At 47.7% G+C, this 20,442-nt stretch overlaps 1 long non-coding RNA gene across 1 annotated transcript in view; it reads left to right on the forward strand.

The window, feature by feature from the left end:
* The window catches only part of LOC133754840 (uncharacterized), a 41,067-nt gene extending 24,755 nt beyond the window's left edge, over window positions 1-16,312 (forward strand). The window contains exon 3 of the long non-coding RNA XR_009865303.1: window positions 12,992-16,312. This is a non-coding gene — a long non-coding RNA (uncharacterized LOC133754840). The remainder of the gene's footprint in view (window positions 1-12,991) is intronic.
* Window positions 16,313-20,442: the final 4,130 nt, after the last annotated feature.

A 20,442-nucleotide genomic window follows, 5' to 3' on the forward strand; every position in this document is an offset into this window, starting at 1 on the left:
TTTTCCCTGCAGGGGGCTGAGCAATGGGGCTGACCCAGCATAGGCCTGGCTGGCTGTGCATGCAGCTGAGGGGTTAGGACCAAAAGGAAGCAAGGAACTGGTGAGATGGGAATTAGGATTCTGATGAGAGATGGGGGAGAGGGGCAGGTTCATTTGCAAGACTTCTGCTCCACCTGGGGCCAGGCATGAGGTCTCAGTGTGCAATCACCCTAGGAACCCAGCACCCCACATCCACCGAGGCCACACTGCAGCAGGAACCATGGTCACGACAGAGGAGGGTCACCCTTCAGCAGCCCACCCAGTCTTCCTCAAACCTTCCAGTCTCTGGGCTGGAACCCTCTCCAGTTGTGCTCAGGAAGGGCTGTTGGTCCTCCTGTGAGGCAGTGGGCCCACCCTGCTCGAGGTTTACCCAGCAGTAGCAGGGTGCCAGTAATGAGGCCTCCAGCAAATGCAGAGACATGCATGAGATCTGAACCACAGCCTGGCAGGGCTGTTCACTGACTGTGACTGCAGGCAAGTGACTCAGCTCTCCTGGGCCAGAGAATAGCAGCAGCTGGCTCACAGAGATGAAATGAGCTGCACAGTGGCTCTCACATGGTGGTGAGCACCACCTTGTAAGTCTGGTCTGATACAGAGTGCGACTCCTATGTGGTGCACTGGGTGCACACTGGGGTGCTGGCTGCAGCCATGTCAGCCTGCTGTGGAAGCCCCTGGCCCTTGCTGTCTGCCCCTGGCCTCATGTGGAGTGAGAACAAGTCCTCCGCACTTCAAGTAACAATGGAGTGGCACCCGTCGATGCTCTTCATGGTGCCTGACACAGATGGAGCAGGTGCAGAGAATAATGGCCGTCATCACAGTCTGCTCCTCTCCTTCCTTCTCTTTTCTCTCCTTTTCTTTCATTTGAAAGAGAGTGACAGAGCAAGGAAGAGATTTCCCATCTGCTGTTTCACTTCCCAAATGCCTCCAGTAGCCAGGGCTGGGTCAGGCCAAAGCCAGGAGCCCAGAACCCCATCTGAGGGTCTCCTGTGTGAGCAGCAGAGACTTAAATACTTGGGCCATCACCACCACCTCCTGATCACATCAACAGGAAGCTGGATTGGAAGCAGAGGAGCTAGGGCTCCAGTCAGTACCCTAATATGGGATGTGAGAGTCCCCAGCACAGTGTCTGCCCCTGTTGGGGTCTCTTCCAAGGAGCACATCTCAGGAGGAGCCCCCATAGTGCACCAGCTAGCCCACCCCTGTGTCAGGACAGCAGCACAGTGCAGGCTGTGCCCCCAGGTCAGTTCATGGCTGAGGTCATCAGTAGTCTGTCCTTTCTCCTTTGCCTCCCAGGTCAACACAGACATGTACCAGGTGCTGGCCACCAACACATACCAGCTGGAGTGCTGGGATGTGGTCAAGGTCAAGGGCAAAGATGAGATGATGAGGTACTTCCTCAATGGCAGGCCCCACTCAGCAGCTGCGCATGGGCACCAGGCAGCCTGGCCTCAGCGGGAAATGTTGTCAGGAGGGTGTGGGCAGCCTGGCTCCAGCCCCCGGGCTGTGTGCCTGAGATCTTCCACTTTGCCTCCAGAAGCAGCTTCTGCCTCTGCTGGTGGGTGAGGCCTCTGTGCCAGGCCTTGGGTGCCAGTGCCCTGTGAGCACCAGGCTGACATAAGATGTTTCCCTCTGGAAAAGATGAGGCTCCACTCGACTGAATCTGGAGCTGTCCACATGATGCTATGACATGTGCTGGTGACTGGCCCTGTGGCCCACAGCGGAGCTGAGGGAGCCTGGACTCTGGCCCGGGTGACGCAGAGATCTTGAGGGGTCTGCTTTTCCTTGTGAGGCTTTCATCTTCGGCAGAGGCTGTGGGCCCGGCCCCGCCTAAGGAGCTTATGGGCAGGGGCTCTGGCTGGGAGAGGCTGTGGACTTCACTGCCTTGCTCCGCCGGCACCACCAAGCACAGACTGCACCCGGGAGGGAAGCAGGGCTGACTGAGGAGACTGGAGGATGCCGAGCAAGGATCGGTGTTCTGACAACAAGAAAATATGTATTAAATAAAACGAGTTTTCTGTGCACTTCATTAGACCATGCAAGTTGTATGTATGTAAGAGACGCAAGCAAATGGATGGCACTGGGAGGGAGGCCGGGGACCCCAACTTATCTCTTTTGTATTTTTTATTTTGCATTATTGAGAACCTTGGAGATCTCACAGATATGCCAAATTTTATGTTTTGTGAATTCTGTATATTTGAAAGCAGCCGCATGCAGTGGTGCGTCCAAGATCGCTGGAGCCATGTGTCTGTCGCGGTGCATGTGCTGGTGTGTGTGCATGTGGTTGTGCTGTGGAACCGCTTTCCTCCACTTCAGGTTTGGCAGTTTTGGGTTTTCCTAGGTAGAGCCAGATCAGGGGGTGTGTCCTCCATGGGCATCTGTGTGCATGGACGTACCACCCCCATCTCTCTAACACACACTCATGCACCCAGCCCACATCCTCAGAGGAAGAGGCCAGGGAGCAGTGAAAAAACAAGAATCTTTCCTATCTCAAGCTGTGTGGGAACCAAGGAAGCAGCCTCAACCTCTGGCAGGCCACGCTTCCTCCCCCAGCCACAGGCATCAGGTGTTGGCTGCCTGCAAGAGCCCAGGGCTGGCGGGGTTGGGGTAGCTCTGCCGGCTGGGGGCTGCCTGGCCTTCTCAGTTGGTGGAGGTACAGGTGGCTGTCCCTGGGGAGGCCACAGGTGCAGGCTCAGGATTGCAGGAAGGGGTGTGGCCTTTCCTTCCACCAGCAAACCTGATGGAGGTCCCAGCCCCAGAGGCCATGAGGAAAAAGGTTGGCAGCAGCGTTGGGGGTTGGAGGAAGCTAACCATATGAGGAAACAATACTTGTTTTACAGCCCATGCAGGAGGCATGTGGAAAGTGACAGCCACTGCACAAGCTACATTCTGGCAAATCTTTTCATTGCTTCTCAGGGCAGAACTGGCCTCACCCCCAACAAGAGCTTGGAGGAGGCAGGACCACTCCCGCCATGCCTGCCCATCCCTGCTCTCCCCACCACCAGCCCCCTAATCTGAACATGGCTCCGAGAAGCCAAGCCTAAAACTGATGGAAAACTGCCAAGCTTGAGTCCCTCCCATGCCTGCACAATCCCCCTGTGCTCTGCTCAGCCCTGGGAGGCTCCTAGGGGTGCCTGCCCCACTGGGTCCCCAGCCCCTGCCCCACATCGCCCCCGGTGGTGGTGGGGCACTCTCGTTTTCGCTTCCCCGCTGAGTACAGCCTGCATGCAGAGTTCAAGCCCTGTCCCCACTCCGGCAGTGAACGCGTGCAGGGCTGGCTCTTCGTTCCCTCTAAGGGTGTGCACTCTTTGTATTCCTGCTCTTGCAAAAACGGATGCGATTATGACTTCCCATGGAAAAGTCTATTTAAATAATTTAACTATTAAACACTTTCACTGGTAATGAGTCCTGGTCTGATTTACTGCAGTGGCTGTCTGGGTGGGGTGGGGCCTGGTCTTCAGCACACTTCAGGGGACAACTTGGGCTGACCGTTGTCATGGCTGGCTGCTGGGGAGAACCCAGGTGACCTCAGCAGGGACCGGTTCCCTGGACCAAGGAGGGAAGTGATGAGCCCTAGGGTCCAGGAGTGAAGGGGCAGAGACATCAAGGATGGGGCTCCTCAGGACTCAGGGTCAAAGAACAGGTGTTTTAAGACAGGCAAGCCACAAATGTTGTTGTGCCACAGGAAAGAAAGGCACAAACAGTAGAAAGTGGACGATGGAAAAGCCCCAGGTGGCGGGAGGACTGGGCACACTATGTGGCCCTCGCTGAATCCTGGCCACCCCACTTCAAGGATGATGAAACGGAGGCACAAAGACGCTGTCCAAGGCCATGCAGCTGGAAATCAACACAGACGAGTTTGCGAGCCGGTCCGTCTGCAGACGCAGGTCAACATCGCGCCAGCCCGGGAAACCCTCTCCCCTCTGAGAGAAAGGATGGGTGGCAGGGGGAGTCAGAGGCCCATTTCAGCAGTTCCTACTGCAAATGCACTGTTAGATTCAGACTCAGAAAGCCGATTCAGAGGGACTCAGCCAGACTGAGTCTAACACAGGTGTGACTGCAAGCACTCGTGACTTCACTGGTGTCACTGCAGCAATGGCCACGAGGGGGCAGCAATCTAGGATAACCTGTAGAACATGGGAGGCTAAAAAAGGTGCTAAGCCCGTTCACTGCAGGGCAGCAAAGCTCTCCGGGCTTGGCCCTGGCAGTGCTGAGCCAACTGTCTGCCCCCGGTGACGCAACTGTAATGGCAGCCACAAGAGCACTCTGTCAACCTGCAGCGTTTGAATCTGTCCAAATCACACAACACCCTGAAGAGAACCAATGCCTTTTTTTTTTTTTTTGACAGGCAGAGTGGACAGTGAGAGAGAGAGAGAGAGAAAGGTCTTCCTTTGCCGTTGGTTCACCCTCCAATGGCCGCCGCGGCCGGCGTGCTGCGGCAGGCGTGCTGCGGCAGGCGCGCTGCGGCCGGCGCACTGCGCTGATCCGAAGGCAGAAGCCAGGTGCTTCTCCTGGTCTCCCATGGGGTGCAGGGCCCAAGCACTTGGGCCATCCTCCACTGCACTCTCTGGCCACAGCAGAGAGCTGGCCTGGAAGAGGGGCAACTGGGACAGAATCCGGCACCCCGACCAGGACTAGAACCCAATGTGCCGGTGCTGCAAGGTGGAGGAATAGCCTATTGAGCTGCAGCACCGGCCTGAACCAATGCTTTTGTAAGCAAGGGAAGTGGCAAGGCTGAGCCTTGCTGGCCTTGGCTGCCCCATCTAGCACACGTGTCAGGAGGTGTGTCTGTGGGGCTGCTGTTACCCACGTGAGCAGCATGGTCTACTGACCATCCCCTCTAGACAAATTTGATGGTGCACACAGAACCTGCACACACATCTCCTCTCTCAAGCCTCACCCGGGTCCAGAGACATGTGTGCATGCCCCAGGGCAGCATGGGTACAGGGGGGTCAGCAGCCTGGACTCCCATATGGAGAGGGGCCTTGCAACCTAGTCACCCAATGGTGCCTCTCTTATCCTTCCAGGTTTTCTTCTCTTGTTTTATTTGACAGAGTTAGAGAGAGAGAGAGAGAGAGGTCTTCCTTCCATTGTTTCACCCCCCAAATGGTCACTATGGCTGGAGCTGTGCCGATCCAAAGCCAGGATCCAGGTGTTTCCTGCTGGTCTCCCATGTGGGTGCAGGGCCCAAGCACTTAGGCCATCTCCACTGCCTTCCCGGGCCACAGCAGAGAGCGGACTGGAATAGGAGCAGCCGGGACTAGAACCCGGTGCCCATATGGGATGCTGGTGCCGCAGGTGGAGGATTAGCCAAGTGAGCCACGGAGCCGGCCTCTCCAGCTTTTCAATAAAGCTGTGCAGTGGTTAGAGAAGGCAGATGTGCTCCGTGCTGTCCTATGCTCCCTCCCCACCTGCAGGCTCAGTGCTCCACGAGACACAGGGACAGAGCCAAATGAAGTGCCAGAATGGCTGCTTGCCACTACAAGGTCTCCTCCTCCTCTAGCATTCTCAGGCTCTCTGTATTTGTCTAACTCTATCCAGTCTTCAAATGCTGGATCGCGTGTATGGTGCGAATGAAACAATTTAGTTAAGACTTGGAAATTTAAGGACCAAACACACAGGTGTAAGAGAGCTGAGAGCTTCATGCCTCTCTGTGTAGCTATGTAGGCCACCACCCTCTGCCCACAGGTGGAGGCAGCCCCACCCCCACCCCAGGGCCTCCACACAGCCAGCCAACAGCTCCACTAGGAGCCTTTCCTATCCAGGTTCCCAAGCCATGGGCCGGGCAAGACCAGTGTGAGTTCCCAGAGCAAGCAAAGTCCAGAAAGATAAGGGAAAGGTGAGGAAAACAGAAGGAAGGGACTCACCTAGGGCTGAGTGTCAAGGGCACAGCTTCTTGTCCCCGCCATAAACACAGCAGTGGCACCTGGCACTCAGAGACAGAGTGTCTGTCCCCAGGGCCCTTTCTGACTGCCAGTCTGTTGGACACATGAATGTACAGACTTCCCCCGGGTCTCTCTTGGGGGCCTGCATCATCATTGTTTTTCCTTTGGCAATTTCTAATTTAGACCTGACCGGAATCTGGGCTTGTCAGTCTCAGGTTAGCTCCAAGAATTACTAGTCTTCCAGTGTCGGGAAACCTGCCTGTGAATTTTGTGGCACTCCCTCCTGCCCCCCATGGGCATTTTGCTCCAGAAGAACCTTTCAAATCCATGGCACATTTCTGCTTTAAAAGGATGCCTTTCAGCTCTCCCTCCCTTGGTGTCCAAAGGCTATTTCAGGTTGAAGGCTGCTGGATGCCCACCCCTCATTTCTCTGTCCACACACACTCAGGAGGGGACCTTGAGAGTGGTGCTGGGGCAGCTGCCATCCAACAGTGTCCAGCAGTTCAGATTAGAATATCACCATGAGGTGTGTTAGGGCCAAAATGCTAGTGAGGCTCCCAGAGACACCTTCCTCTCACACCTGTGCTCCAGGGCCTTGGGGACCATGGGTACTGGAGGACACAGGTGAGTCAGGATACTGCTAATGTATGTAAAGCACTGGGTATACAGCAGGTGTTTGGCAAATGCAAGTCTGCTGGTTCCCTTCTTGTCTGGATACATCCCTGGTGCTCTACTCAGAAGTCTGCACATGGGGCTGGCCCCCTGCCTGCTCAGTGTAACCAGCAGACTTTGCCTCAAGTAGCCATTTTGGAACAACTCTGTAAGCACAGGTCACACTGGGGTGTCTGTAATTTAGAAGACTCTGCCCACTTTTCAAGTAACAGTCGCAACACCAAGAGCACCCCTGGTGGTGGCCATGGCTTTCCTAGCACCGTGTGTTTCCTGACTCATCCCTCATGGTCGCCCCACATCACCTGTAAAGAAGCTGAGGCAGAAAGGCTAAATGATGTGCTGGGGTCTCAGTGCTGCCAGAGTAAAGGCTAAGGAGGCTGGCTCTGAACCCTTAATCATAATTCTATGATGCAAAGAATCACCTCCTCTCTTTTGGTTAATGTTTACAGTACAGGGACCACTTGAACCAGAATTCCCACAAAGTGACTTCAAGTCAAAGGACAAGTGTTGGCGGCCACTCAACAAACTAAGCGAAGACACAGTACTTGGTCCATTCATCAGCATTTAATGCCTTGAAGCCTTCAAGCCAAGGTAGGGAGCTTGGCGACAAGGGACTGGAGGCCGCCTTCTTGAGAGGCTCTTCAACCACCGGCCCCGAGCACAGCAAGAAACGAGTATATATACCCACAGCCCCACAAGCTCAAAGATGGTTACACAGAGTCAGTATAGCGTAACAAACAAAAGGTTACATAAAATTCAAACAACCAATAACATCAATAACATCCTGTTATGCAGTTAGAGGTCTAGAACACCTGCATATCTCAGGCAAGTCTTGGCGTAAACAGGTCGCCTTAACCCGAGGTTAGGGCTAGGTATGGAAAATTCCATATGACAGTGCTATATGTGGGGGTAGCTCCCCACAGACAAGTCTAGGGGAATGGCGCTATGGTGTGATGGGTAAAGCCACCAACTGTGGTGCTGGCATCCCATGTGGGCACTGGATTGAGTCCTGACCATTCCACTTCTGATCCAGCTTCCTGCTAATGTGCTTGAGGAAGCAGCAGAGGATGGCCCAAGAGTTTGGGCCCCTGAAACCTCATGGGCGACCCAGAAGAAGCTCCTGGCTCCTGGCTTCAGCCTGGCTCAGTGCTGGCCATTGCGGCTATCTGGGGAATGAACTGGCAGGCAGAAGCACTCCCTCTCTCTAGCTCTTTCAGATAAATAAATAAGCATTTTTTTAAAATAGAATCACTGATTTATGCCTTAGTCCTACTACAAATACTGAACTGGATCCTTCTTTCCCTTCACACCTAAGGGGCCCACAATTCTCTCCATGGCCTCTAAGCCATCTGTCCTCTATCACTGTCACACATGCAGGGATTTCAGGAAGTGACTTTATTGTCTGGAATAGTTACACAGCTGGAGTTAGCACTCTTCTGGTTAAAAAGTAATGTCTGGGTCCTGTATACCTGGTCTTTACACACTTAAACACAGGTTGTTATCCAGCTTAAACTCACTTGATGCTGACGAGCCAGAGCTGTGGGTAAGATGGATCTGGACCGAAGTCCTGAGACCACAAGGGCTAGACTGTGGGTGTGGCCAGGTTGCTCATTGCCCTGGGGACTCTGGTGGCTCCAGGAGAGTTCACTGCAGGGAGCAGTCTCAGCATCACTGTGGTGTCACACAGAATACACTGCCCTTGCCCTCCATGTCCGCTTCTGCTGCTGTTGCTGCTGCTGCACCAGTGAGAACACACAGAGGCATGGTGGCATGGGAAAATGAGCAGCAGCTTTTCAATCACCTACCCCTGTAACCCAGCCTTGACCTCCACACCCACACTCACTAGTGTGACACCACCCCCAGCACAGGCCTCAGTTTCTCAAGTGCAGATGAGACTGTGCCCTCCCTGCAGCCCAGGCCATTGTAAGGATTAACCACACAGACCCAGCACTAGCTCACAAACAGTGCGAGTGAGCATCCTCGTCACTAGTCCCAGGCACCAGAAAAACTCAGAGCACAAGGGCAAAGTCCTTTGTTGCTGTCTTAAAGAAAGCACCTGGCATGGAGCAGGCCACCAAGCCACAGCTGTGCATGGGACACCAGGTGCCAGCAGGAAATGGAACATGTGAGTCCTGTGCTCTGTGAGCCTGCCAGATGACAGTCCTGCTGCTGGGCTGTGGGGCGCAGGAGCAAAGGGCACATGTGAACTGGGGGTGAGGCTGCACTGAAGGTTGTCATGGAAACAGAACATTGTAAGGCTGGGGAAACTGAATTCAGGAACTCTGAGAACCAAGCCTGTTCTCTTCCTGAGTTTCCCATAGCCCCAAACTGCCCACATGTCAGCACCACTCACTGCTAAAAAGCAAGAGGCAAACCACATGGCTTCCAACTACAGTGGGACTCCAAACACAAAGTACCCTATGAAGCCTGGTCCCTCAGCAGGAGTGGTGGCTACAGCTGTGGCTTGTCTTTGACAAATGCAGTGTTGCACAGGAGGCTGCCATCCACCAGCATTAGGCAGCAGTCCCAGGACATCAGTAAAGATGATTAGACACCTCCAGCTAATCAAATGAGCACTGACCCAAACTTTATTTGCATTTTGCCAGCTGTCCTATTAGGGTGTCTTTTCTGATCCAGAATCCAATCCAGGATACTTGCATTTGGTAGTCAAGTCTCATCTAATTTGTAATAGTCCCTCAGTTTTTTTTCCCACAACCTTAATAGTCTTTAAAAATATTAGTAATATTGTAGAATGTCCCTCAATTTGGGTGTGTCCAGTATTTTCTGAGGAATACCACCGAGGTGACAGGGAATATGTCTCACTACTGTTGGTATTTACCTTGATCATTTGGTAAGGCCATGTCTGCCCTGTGAAGTCACCATTATTCCCCCCATGACTATGAGCATCTTGTAAATGTGTGTGGGGGGGTGAAGGGAGGGATGAGATTTATGCAAACACCTTATTATGTTCTAGCCCAGTAATTTTAGTACCTATTGATGATCTCTATAATAATCATTACTGTGTTGATTTTGCATTTCCATCCATTTATTAATTGGAATTCTATTGTGAAGAGGAGCTGGTAGGGGCCAGTGCTGGGCATAGTAGGTTAAGTCTCTGCCTGAGGTGCTGGCATCCCAAATGGGTGCCAATTCGAGTTTCAGCTGCTCCACTTCCAGTCCAACTCTCTGCTAATGGCCTGGGAAAGCAATAGAAGATAGCTCAATTGTTTTTGGGCCCCTGCACCAATGTGGGAGGGCCAGAGGAAGCTTGTGGCTCCTGGCTTCAGATTGGTGCAGCTCCTGCCATTGCAACGATTTGGGGAGTGAACTAATGGATGGAAGGCCTTTCTCTGTCTATAACTTTGCCTCTCAAATAAATAAGATCTTTTTTTTTAAAAAAACTAGCTTTTATGATATTAAAAATTGATATTTAATTCATGTTTTTGAAAGTTTTTTAAAGGATTTATTTTATTTATTTGAAAGATAGAGTTACAGAGTGAGGTAGAGACAAAGAGAGAGGTCTTTCATCCTCTGGTTCACTCTCCAGATGGATGCAACAGCTGCAGCTGTGCCAATCTGAAGCCAAAAGCCAGGAGCTTTTTCCGGGTCTCCCATGTGGGTGCAGGGGCCCAAGGACTTGGGCCATCTTCTACTGATATCCCAGGTCATAGTTGAGAGCTGGATCAGAAGAGAGCAGCTGGGTCTCTAACAAATGGTCTTGGAGACATTTAAAGTCAGGGGCTGTGGAGGCCATTTGCATTACATAGGTTTGTTTGCCAACATCTTTGTAAAACAAGCTGGTCTCAGCTGCATTGAAAACCTACTCTCCAACATAGTCCTTTTCATGTATAACATCCAGCAGGTATTTTTTAAATTCTTCTGCAGCCTCTTGGTCTGCAGAACCATCCTTGCTTACAAGTTTAAAATTGTTCATGCTATACTGTATTTTGAAATGTGCCAGCCAGCCTGCACTAGCTGAGAAGGGCTTCATGTGTTCTTGACCTGAGTAATGTGGCTGTAGATCTGTTTGGCTTTCAGCCTCACAACAATGCTGTCTACTGTGCTTTTTTATTTGTCAGAATCTCATGAAGCCACACATTCCATTGTTTTTCCATCTTCTCCATAGCTTCATGATGCACTATAGATGTGACCATAGCATTGTTAGGAGTGGCCTCACGTACAGGTTGTTGGAGCTCCTCCTTTTTCTGGGTGTATCTTAATGTTGACTCATTAACATGGAACTCATGGCCAACAGCACTGATCTAACACACGTATTTCCTCTGTGAGGCACATCACAACCTTCTTGCATTTGGGACCACCAAACAGCACTTTGGCACTATGCTTGGGGACCATTTAACACAGCAAAGTCATTAACAAAATGTTCAGACATGTGAAGAACGTGGCACTAGATACACCGAGGAAAGGACATGTATTTACAGAGAGGTTAAACAAGAACACAGAGCATGGCCTTGTCCCAAGGTCAGCTGGGCATGTGCTTGTAAAGCAGTTCAAGTTTTAGCAGCCAGATGAGGTCACAAATATGGAAGCTGTGAATGATGACTGCACTTGTGTGGGTCCCTTGCAAAATGACATCACACATAAGAACAGATTACATTAGGATGTGGTTCTATGGGGGAAGTGCAAAGAAAATGAGTTTAAAAAAACTCTGACTTTTGAAGAAGAGTTTGTTTATAAAATTTTTAGTTAGAGGCTAGGTATTACATGTATTTTGTTTAGATTCCATTGGGTGTTTTAAAAAAAAAGATGTAATTTTTATTTTAAAACGTCATTATGTGAATGTCTGAAATTAAATTTGCAACTATGTAAAGCCATGGTGAAAAAGTTCTGCTTTGAGCTATGTGTCTGGTACATAATTTTTGAGAAGAGCAAAATGGGCCAGGAGACAGCTCATCCCACTGATCAGAAATCCACTCTGTTTGGAGGGAGACATGTCAGCACTGTGTTCTAAGAACTGTTCAACTTTGGGGTGTCTGGGAGAAGCAGCTTCAATCCAAGATAGCCCTGGTATCGCCGAACACCAGGACTTGGTGTGGGCTTCTAGGCGACCCATGCGGTTTGGGGATGGACCCGCAGTATTCCTGAGAGGCCTGGCGGAATCCCGTTATTTCCCTCTATTGGACAGACGGCCAAACACATCGCGACCGTTCCCAAGTGCCACAGTTCTGGGATGCCTTACACCTAGCGTCCTCCCATAGCAGTTCGGGAAATTTCTTTGTAACAGGGTACACAGCCTTCAGCCTCCTCATCGCCCAGGCTTCTCCTCAGGTGGTCCCCAGTTCCTAGGTTTCTGTGGGCAAGGCCGGGCCCCGCTCACGTGTGCAGCCCTGCTCGCATGCTCGGCCATAGCCAGCTGTTTTACCATTCGTGGGGCACAGGACCGGTGCTGCGGAAGACAACGACCACGCGTTCTAATCCCGAAGTGTGGAGTTCACATGCTCATCCCGCAAAGCCACAGCGTTAGGAGAACCCCCGCACTCGCCCTGGGCGTGGCAGGTCCGGGCCCAGCCCTTCATGGGATGCCCAAGTAGCCTACGCCAAGCTCTCAGGAACCCTCCGGGCCAGGCGGCGTCTCTCTTGGTGAGGTCCAGGTCTGGTCCAGGCTCAGGGCGGAGGCGGTGGCCGCGCATGTGGAGCTGTTTCTTCAGGGCTTATGACCAGGCGCCGAGAGAAGGCGACTGTGCGCGCTCCAGGCCCGGCAGCCTGCGTCTGTGGGGTGAGGCCGGGGTCCGGGTCCGGGGGCCACGACCAGGGACCACATCGAGCCAGGCTAGCGGCGTTTGCATGGAGCTGACCCGCGCCAGCCAGAAGAGGCCGTGTGCGTGGGCTGCTGAAAGGTTTTTAAAAGTCGTACCCCAAATATTGCTTACTAATTATAAAAATTATATAACTTTGCATTGGCGAGATCTGAGAGCCATCACTTTAAGCATGATCAAACCAGGTTACTGCATGTTTTCTGAGCGATGTAGGGGGGCTCACGCATACTCCACTACACAGTACTGCCATCAAAATCTTTAACCTTGATCTAATCATGATCAAGGCAAAACCAGACTGTGGGACATGCGGTAAGGGACATGTAGAACTCTTGAAAGATTTGCAGGTAGTGAAAGATCAAAACAAAATGACAAGAAAACAGCTGGGAGACTGTAGTACAGAGAAAAGATATGCCTCAACCAAACTGCATACTCCAAGATCAGGAGACACTAGCAGTAAAGAACATTTTGCAGACAACTGAAGTAATGTGAATATGACGTCTATATTAAATAATAACTATCAATGTTAAATGTCTTGAATGTGATACTTCCAGGTTATACAGACAGTGTTTGTGTTCTTAGTATTTGGAGGTAAAATTTCATGATGTCCACACTTTGTTTCTGTAGATACAGAGCAGACATTTGCCTATTCTTCCTGCTATGTCCAGTCGAGCACCCTGGATGTGATGTGAGACAAGCACAGGAAGACTGCTTGGTGAAGAGGGGAGGCAGACAAGCTGAGAGCCCTGAGACCCAAGGAACAACACAGTGCTGACTTCTGCAGGCTTCCTCTGTGCTTCATACATCCTGATGTGGAGCTGAAGAAACTGGCAACTAGAAATGCCAAGGGATGCAGAACTCCCCCTGCTCTCTTAAAAAGGGAAAAACTCAAAAGATCAAGAAAGGTGAACCTCAGCAAGGCAGAAAACTTAATCAACAACCATACCCCAGCCAAACATCACCCTATTCACAACCACACAGAACACTGAAAAGAGGCATCCCACACCCCACCTCACGTGGCTTCAGAACAGTCAAGCAGGAAGGCAGGATTTTCCTTCTCACTGGATGGGTACCCACCCCGTCCCCTCCTCCCTCAGTGACGTCAGTGAAAATCATGTCCGGCACGGACATTTACCTCAGTCCATCAGTAACGAAGCAACAGATTTCTCATCAGCAACAAGACAGTGGATTTCCCATCAGAACCTGTAGAGGCTGGAAACAAGTGGAAGAGCTCTTGAGAGCTAAAAGAAAAGAGCTATCAACCCAGAATCTTATATCCAACAATAACATCCTTTAGGAACAAAGGGACAATGAAAAACATTCTCAGACAAGAGAAGGCAGAGAGAATTTGCTGCCAAGGGATGTGCTATGGTTTGGACCTTAGCTTAGGTGTTCTGGAAAGGTCCATATGTAAGACATGGCCTTCAGAGTCTTAGGTTAATGGTCCAAAGAGGGTGGAAACTTGATCCAATTAAGGTGTTTAGAAATGGGACCTTCAGACATGATCTTATTGGACCAGGTTGTTGGGGCAGGGTCTCCATGGCTGAATCATGGTGAACATAAAGACGGACCCAGCCAGATATGTGTTCTTTCTAGCCATGTGATACCTGGGGACAGTACCAGCAAGAATGCCATCACCAGACACCAAAACAACAGGGACACCTGATTTTGGCCTGTGAAATCTCCAAGACCATGAGCCAAAATAAACCTCCTTCCCTCCTAAGTAGCTTGTCTTCAGTATTTTGTTGCAACCATAGACAGCTGACTAACACAGAATAGATGAAGGAAGCTTTCTAGACACTAAGGAAGCAATATAAAGAAGGACTCTTGGAACACTGACAAAGAAAGAACATGGCAAGCAATAATATGTTTAGGTATGATAGCCTTTCCTTTTCCTTTTGAATTTTCTCAATTCTGTCTAATGATTGAAGCAAAAGTTGCTGTAAGATTGTCTGATGTGGCTTCAAAATATGTGTAGATGAAATATTTAAGGCAATTATGAATAGGTGAAGGCAAAATGACATCTATGGAGATAAAACATCTACATTCCTTTCATTAAAACTGATAAATGATGACAAAAGGGACTGTGATAAACAACCACCTAAAAATCTATAGAGATGCCCTCAAAGACATGACAGGTATGTTGAAATACTAAACAAAATGTTTAAGTAATCCAGACAGGGAAAAAAAAGACAGGGAAAAAATAGAAAAACAAAAGGTAAACCCTAACATACATAATTATTATAAATGTCATTTATCTGAATACAGCAATCAAAAAACAGATATGGGCAGAGTAGGTTAAAACCATGAACCAACTCTGCTAACACACACACACACTGTACATGTCATAACTCACTTTAAATGATACAGCAAGTCAAAAGTAAGAGGATGGAATAAGATACATCACACATGCATTAATTAAAATAAAGTAAGATATATTAAGATCAAATAAATAGAAAAACATTTCAAAGCAAAGAAAATAACCAGAGACAGAGAAGGAAATTAAGACAATGACAAATTAAATCCACCAAGATGGCTCAGCAATCCTAAATGTATATGAACGAAACAACTTAGCTGAAAAAAATATGTGAAGCAAAAGTAGAACTGAAATGAGAAACAGAAAAATCCACATTTCAATATTCTTCTCTCAACAAGATCAGAAAATCAATAAAATTAAAAACAATAGAAAAAAATCTATGAAACCAAGAGCTGGTTCTCTGAAAAGATCTATGAATTCAACAAGTAAGACTGACAACAAAAAAGAGAAAACAGAAATGACCAGTATCATAAAGGAATCAGGGTATCACTACAGACTGTGTAGACATCAAAAGAGTGGTGAGAGCACACTACAACCAACTCTACACACATAAGTGTGTCAACAAATTGAAACAGATCACTTCCTCAAAAACCACAACTGTCATAATTTACCCAATATGACACAGATAATTTGGACAGCCCCATAACTACTAAGGAAATTGAATTTAAGACTTAATACAAAGCTACAGTAATTAAGGCTGTGGGAGGCTGGCACTGTGCTGCAGGGGGTTAAAGCCCCAGCCTGCAGCACCAGCATCCCATATGGGTGCTGTTCGAATCTGGCTGCTCCTCTTCTGATCTAGCTCCCTGTTAACATGCCTGGGAAAAGCATCAGATGATGGCCCAAGTCCTTGGGCCCCTACACCCATGTGAGAGACCAGGAATAAGCTCCTGGCTCCTGGCTCCTGGCTTCAGGTTGTCTCAGCTCTGGCCATTGTGGATATGTGGGGAGTGAGCCAGCAGATGGAAGACCTCTCTCTCTGTCTGTTTCTATCTCTCTCTGTCTTTCAAATAAAGGAAAAAAAAACTGCAGTTCTCGTGAAGTGATAGACATTCGATCAATGCAACAGAATACAGAATCACAGAACAGTACCACACAAATATGCCCATTCAGATTTTTGGCAAAGGTGTGAAAGCAATTAAATGGTGGGAAAAACAGCCATTTCAACAAATAATGCCATACAGAATGCCAGTGCTGCAGGTGGAGGACTAGCCTACTGTGCCATGGCGCCAGTCCCTGTAGTCCTTTATTTTAAAAAATGACTCATTTTTTCTGATTATAAAAGTTCATGTCCATTGTAGAGAATTTGTAAACTATGGATTATACAAAGAAGAAATTCATATATTACATAAATACCACAACTCTGAGAACTGGGGCTTTTTCATGTATTTCTTTCTGATGTTCATGTGTGTGTGTACATATTTAAGAAATGGAATGATACTTTTATATACTGCTGTTTAGTATTTCACATACTAACATAAATACTTCCCCAAGACAATAAATATTCCTCAACCACAGAATCTATAATGATTATATAACATTTCATTGTGGGGCTACCTCACAATTTAATTAGTGTCCTACAATTGGACATTCTATTCTTTCTAAATTTGTGTTATCATTTTATAACTTTCTTCATTGCTTCGGGAACACTTGAGTACATATTTCTAAAGTCAGCCAGTCCTAGATTCATGTCTTTACTTATAAGGTATATGACTTTATACCACTTACTTAATTATAATTTCTTCTACTGTAAAAATATGTTGTCAAGATTAAATGAAATAGCATTTATTTGCACATACATATGAGGAGGATTGAAAAAGTCTGAGGAAAATGGAACGCTCTAGGTTTCTCACATAGGTGACATGGATCTAACTACTTGAACCATCAATGCTGCCTCCTAAGGTCTGCATCAAAGATGAAAATATTAAGGGGGAGTGGAGGAAGAAAGCTGGAATTGGGAGCCAGAGACAAGAACTGAACCCAAGCACTCTGATGCGGGATGTGGGCATCCTAACAGGCGACTTCATCGCTAGACCAAGCATCCACCTTGCTACAAACCTTTTGAAGTACCTTTTCAGAATAGTACCTGGCACAGAATAAGTACTCAAACACACGTCCTACTTTCTCCCTGGGATTGCTGTCTGTATCACTCATCTGGTGGACTGTCTTCAGTTTTGCTAAATCCCCTAATATACTTATCTTATTTTAAAAATTTTTTCTTTATTTGACAGCTAGAGTTATAGACAGTGAGAGAGAGAGAGAGACAGAGAGAAAGGTCTTCCTTCCATTGGTTCACCCCCCAAATGGCCACTACGGCCGGAGCTACGCAATCTGAAGCCAGGAGCCAGGTGCTCCCTCCCAGTTTCCCATCTGGGTGCAGGGGACCAAGCACTTGAGCCATCCTCCAATGCCTTCCCAGGCCACAGCAGAGAGCTGGACTGGAAGAGCAGCAACTGGGACTAGAACCGGCACCAATCTTGGATGCTGGCACCACAGGTGGAGGATTAACCAAGTGAGCCACAGCACTGGCCCCATACTTATCTTCTTAATTGCCTTCTTCATTAGATGCTAATCTTTCTTTATGTGAAAGACACACACACACATACACACACAGGGGTTAGGGGGAGCAGAGACAAAGACAGATCTACAGAGAGAGCTCCCACCCACTGGTTCACTTTCTAAATGCCTACAACTTCCCAGTCAGGGCCATTGCCAAAGCTGGGACAAAGAATACATTTATCTCCCACATAGGTGGCAAGAATTCAATTACTTGAGCCATCTCCATTGCCTCCCAGGGTCTACAGGAGTAGGAAGCTGGAGTCAGGAACCAGAGCCAGGAATTAAACCCAGGAACTCTGATATAGTATATAGATGCATTAACTAACAGGCTAAATGCCTACCTCCAGATTCTATTCATTCTTAAAGGCAAGAAAATCAAGTTTAGTATTTGCATGAAATAGTGCACATAACAGGAATTCAACAAACATATGCCAACTTGAGTTGAACTTGGAAAAATTCTTAATTCTACTCAATGAAGACAGGATTGTTCATAAACATATTCTTCCATTCAATAAATATTCCTTAAGTACTTATGAACCTAGTACTGTGTACACTAGACCCAGGCCAGAAAACAAAGACCACACCACTAATTAAGAAGTCAGATACTAAATCAACACTTCCCATCAAAGTAATGACTGATGGGATTGTGTGTGTCTAGGGGAGCTCACTGGAGAGGCATGCACAGCTCTGTCTGGAGAAAAAAGGAGGTCAGGAGAGGTTTTCTTTGGGAAAGTTTAACCTGGCTCTTGAAGGTTAACAAGGCAGCAGAAAACCGCAGGCAAGCAGAGTAGCACTTACAATCTCAAAGAGGGAGGAGGCAACACATGTGGGCACTGGTTCGTGTCCTGGCTGCCCACTTCCTATCCAGCTCTCTGCTATGACCCGGGAAAGCAGAAGGCGGCCCAAGTCCTTGGGCCCTTTCACCTGCATGGGAGAACTGGAAGAAGCTCCTGGATCCTGGTTTAGGATCGGCCCAGGTCTGGCTGTTGCAGCCATCTGGGGAGTGAACCAGAGGATGAGAAATCTCTCTTGGTCTCTCCCTTTCTCTCTCTGAATAAATTAGTTTTTTTTAATTATAAGATAACATACATCAGGAGTCTTTTTTATTTTCTCTGTTGCTTTGTTAAAGAACAGTAGGACTGAAGGGAGTCAGTGGAGAGGAGGCAAATGAAATACGGGAGAGGACACAACCAGAGTTAGGATGGCACAGAGCCTGGGAAGAGAGGCAAGGAGGAAAGGGGGAGGTTGGCAGTGGATGGTTCAGAGGAAAGGAGTTCAGGTAAAAATTTACAAATCATCACTGATCACCTTTGGAAGATGCTAGAGTATCACGTATTGCTTAGTAAACTAACAAAGCTAAGGACTATTTTTAAAAGGTGAGAATGAAAGTAAACAGAGGCTTCACATAATAGTCATAAATGAATAAGGAAGAAACTATTAAAATACTTATAATAATTCAGAAATATTATTAATGCTAAGTATAAAAAGGATGCAACTAGGAGACGGTGTTATAGCACAGCAACTTAAGCTGCTGCCTACAGTGCTGGCATCCAATATGGGCAGTGGTTCAAGTCCTGGCTACTCCACTTCTGATCCGGCTCTCTGCTAATGCACCTGGGAAGGCAGTGAAATGTCCCACATGCTTGGGCCCCTGCTATCCACATGGGAGACCTGGATGGAGTTCCAAGCACCTGGTTTCAGCCTGGCCCAGCCTCGATCATTGTAGTCATTTGAGGAGTGAACTAGATGAAAGATCTCTTTCTCTCTCTCCCCCACCCTGTAACTCTGCCTTTCAAATAACTAAATAAAATCTTTTTAAAGAAGACAAAATTATCAAATTGATATGATATACATGTAATACATGTGTATATATAAACACATACTCACACATGGATTTCAAAATATTTTTGCACCAAAATAAACTTATTTTTTAATTCCATTTTTCCATATACAATTTAAGGTACCCTTGGTATGTATCTTGGAGGAAATCTGGATATGACTTATTTTCTTCTTTATATAATCTTCCTTCAATTTTTTAAAAAAATTTATTTAATTGAAAGGAAGAGTTAGGAGGTGAGGAGAGAGAGAGAGAGAGAGAGAGAGAGAGAGAGAGAGAGAAATATCTTCCAGCTGCTGGTTCACTCTCCAAATGGCCACAACAGCCAGAGCTGGGCTGATCTGAAGCCAGGAGCCAGGAACTTCTTCTGGGTCTCCCACGTGGGTGCAGGGGCCCAAGCACTTGGACTGTCTTCCACTGCTTTCCCAGATGCATTATCAGGGAGCTGGATTGGAAGTGGAGTAGCCAGGACTTGAACTAGCACCCATATGGGATGCTGGTATTGCAGGCGGCAGTTTCAACTGTGAGCCACGGTGTTAGCCCCTATTCAATCTTTAATAATGAATAAGTACAGAGTACCATATCTTAGCCCAGATATTATGATACTAAATACATCAAAAAAACTTCTCTTGAGCTTTATAGCAATTATGTAATTTCTTTGAAAGGTACTAACAAGTCAGTGAAAACACAGAAGACAAGAAATAAAAGCAAGCTGATTACTCCCGCTTTGAAGTAGCTATTCCAAACAATTCTAGAATCAGACTCTGAGGATGTTGGTGCTGAAGTGGCCCTTGGTTTTATGTAGTCTAAAGCCTTCCTCTTGCAAAATAGGAAGACGGGACTAAGAAGGCAAAGGCAACTAAGTAAGGTCACAAAGTTAGTCACTTGCAGATGGGCCCAGCTATTCTGACTTCCAGGCCAGCATTTCTGCTGCTGCATCAGAAGATTTAATTTTTTTCCAATGCACCACATGAAAATTACTTCTAAGTTGGCTTCAGTCTAATTAGTATCATTGTTTCAAGGTTGATCTTTAATGGAACACATGCAATAGGAGCCAGCGTGATAAGAGTGTATCAATTCATGAAGTGTCAATTCATAATAAACATCTCTAAACTCAGAATAAAGTTATGAAGGGAGTGAAAATAATCTAATTTGCACATTACTGTGAATGCCAAATCAAATTTCTCAACTTAAGAAACACTACATCTATCCTTAACCTCTCCACTGTGAACGTAGATACCAAAGAAAAACTGACGTGCTTTGTATTTTAATAAATCCCCCACTATCACACTAAGAGGCAGTTATTAATCAGAAAGAAACAAACATGCTGAATCTTCAAACAACATTAACAACACAAAGGAACCC

Source organism: Lepus europaeus, unplaced genomic scaffold, assembly GCF_033115175.1.
Source record: "Lepus europaeus isolate LE1 unplaced genomic scaffold, mLepTim1.pri SCAFFOLD_29, whole genome shotgun sequence".
Taxonomy (NCBI): Eukaryota; Metazoa; Chordata; class Mammalia; order Lagomorpha; family Leporidae; genus Lepus; species Lepus europaeus.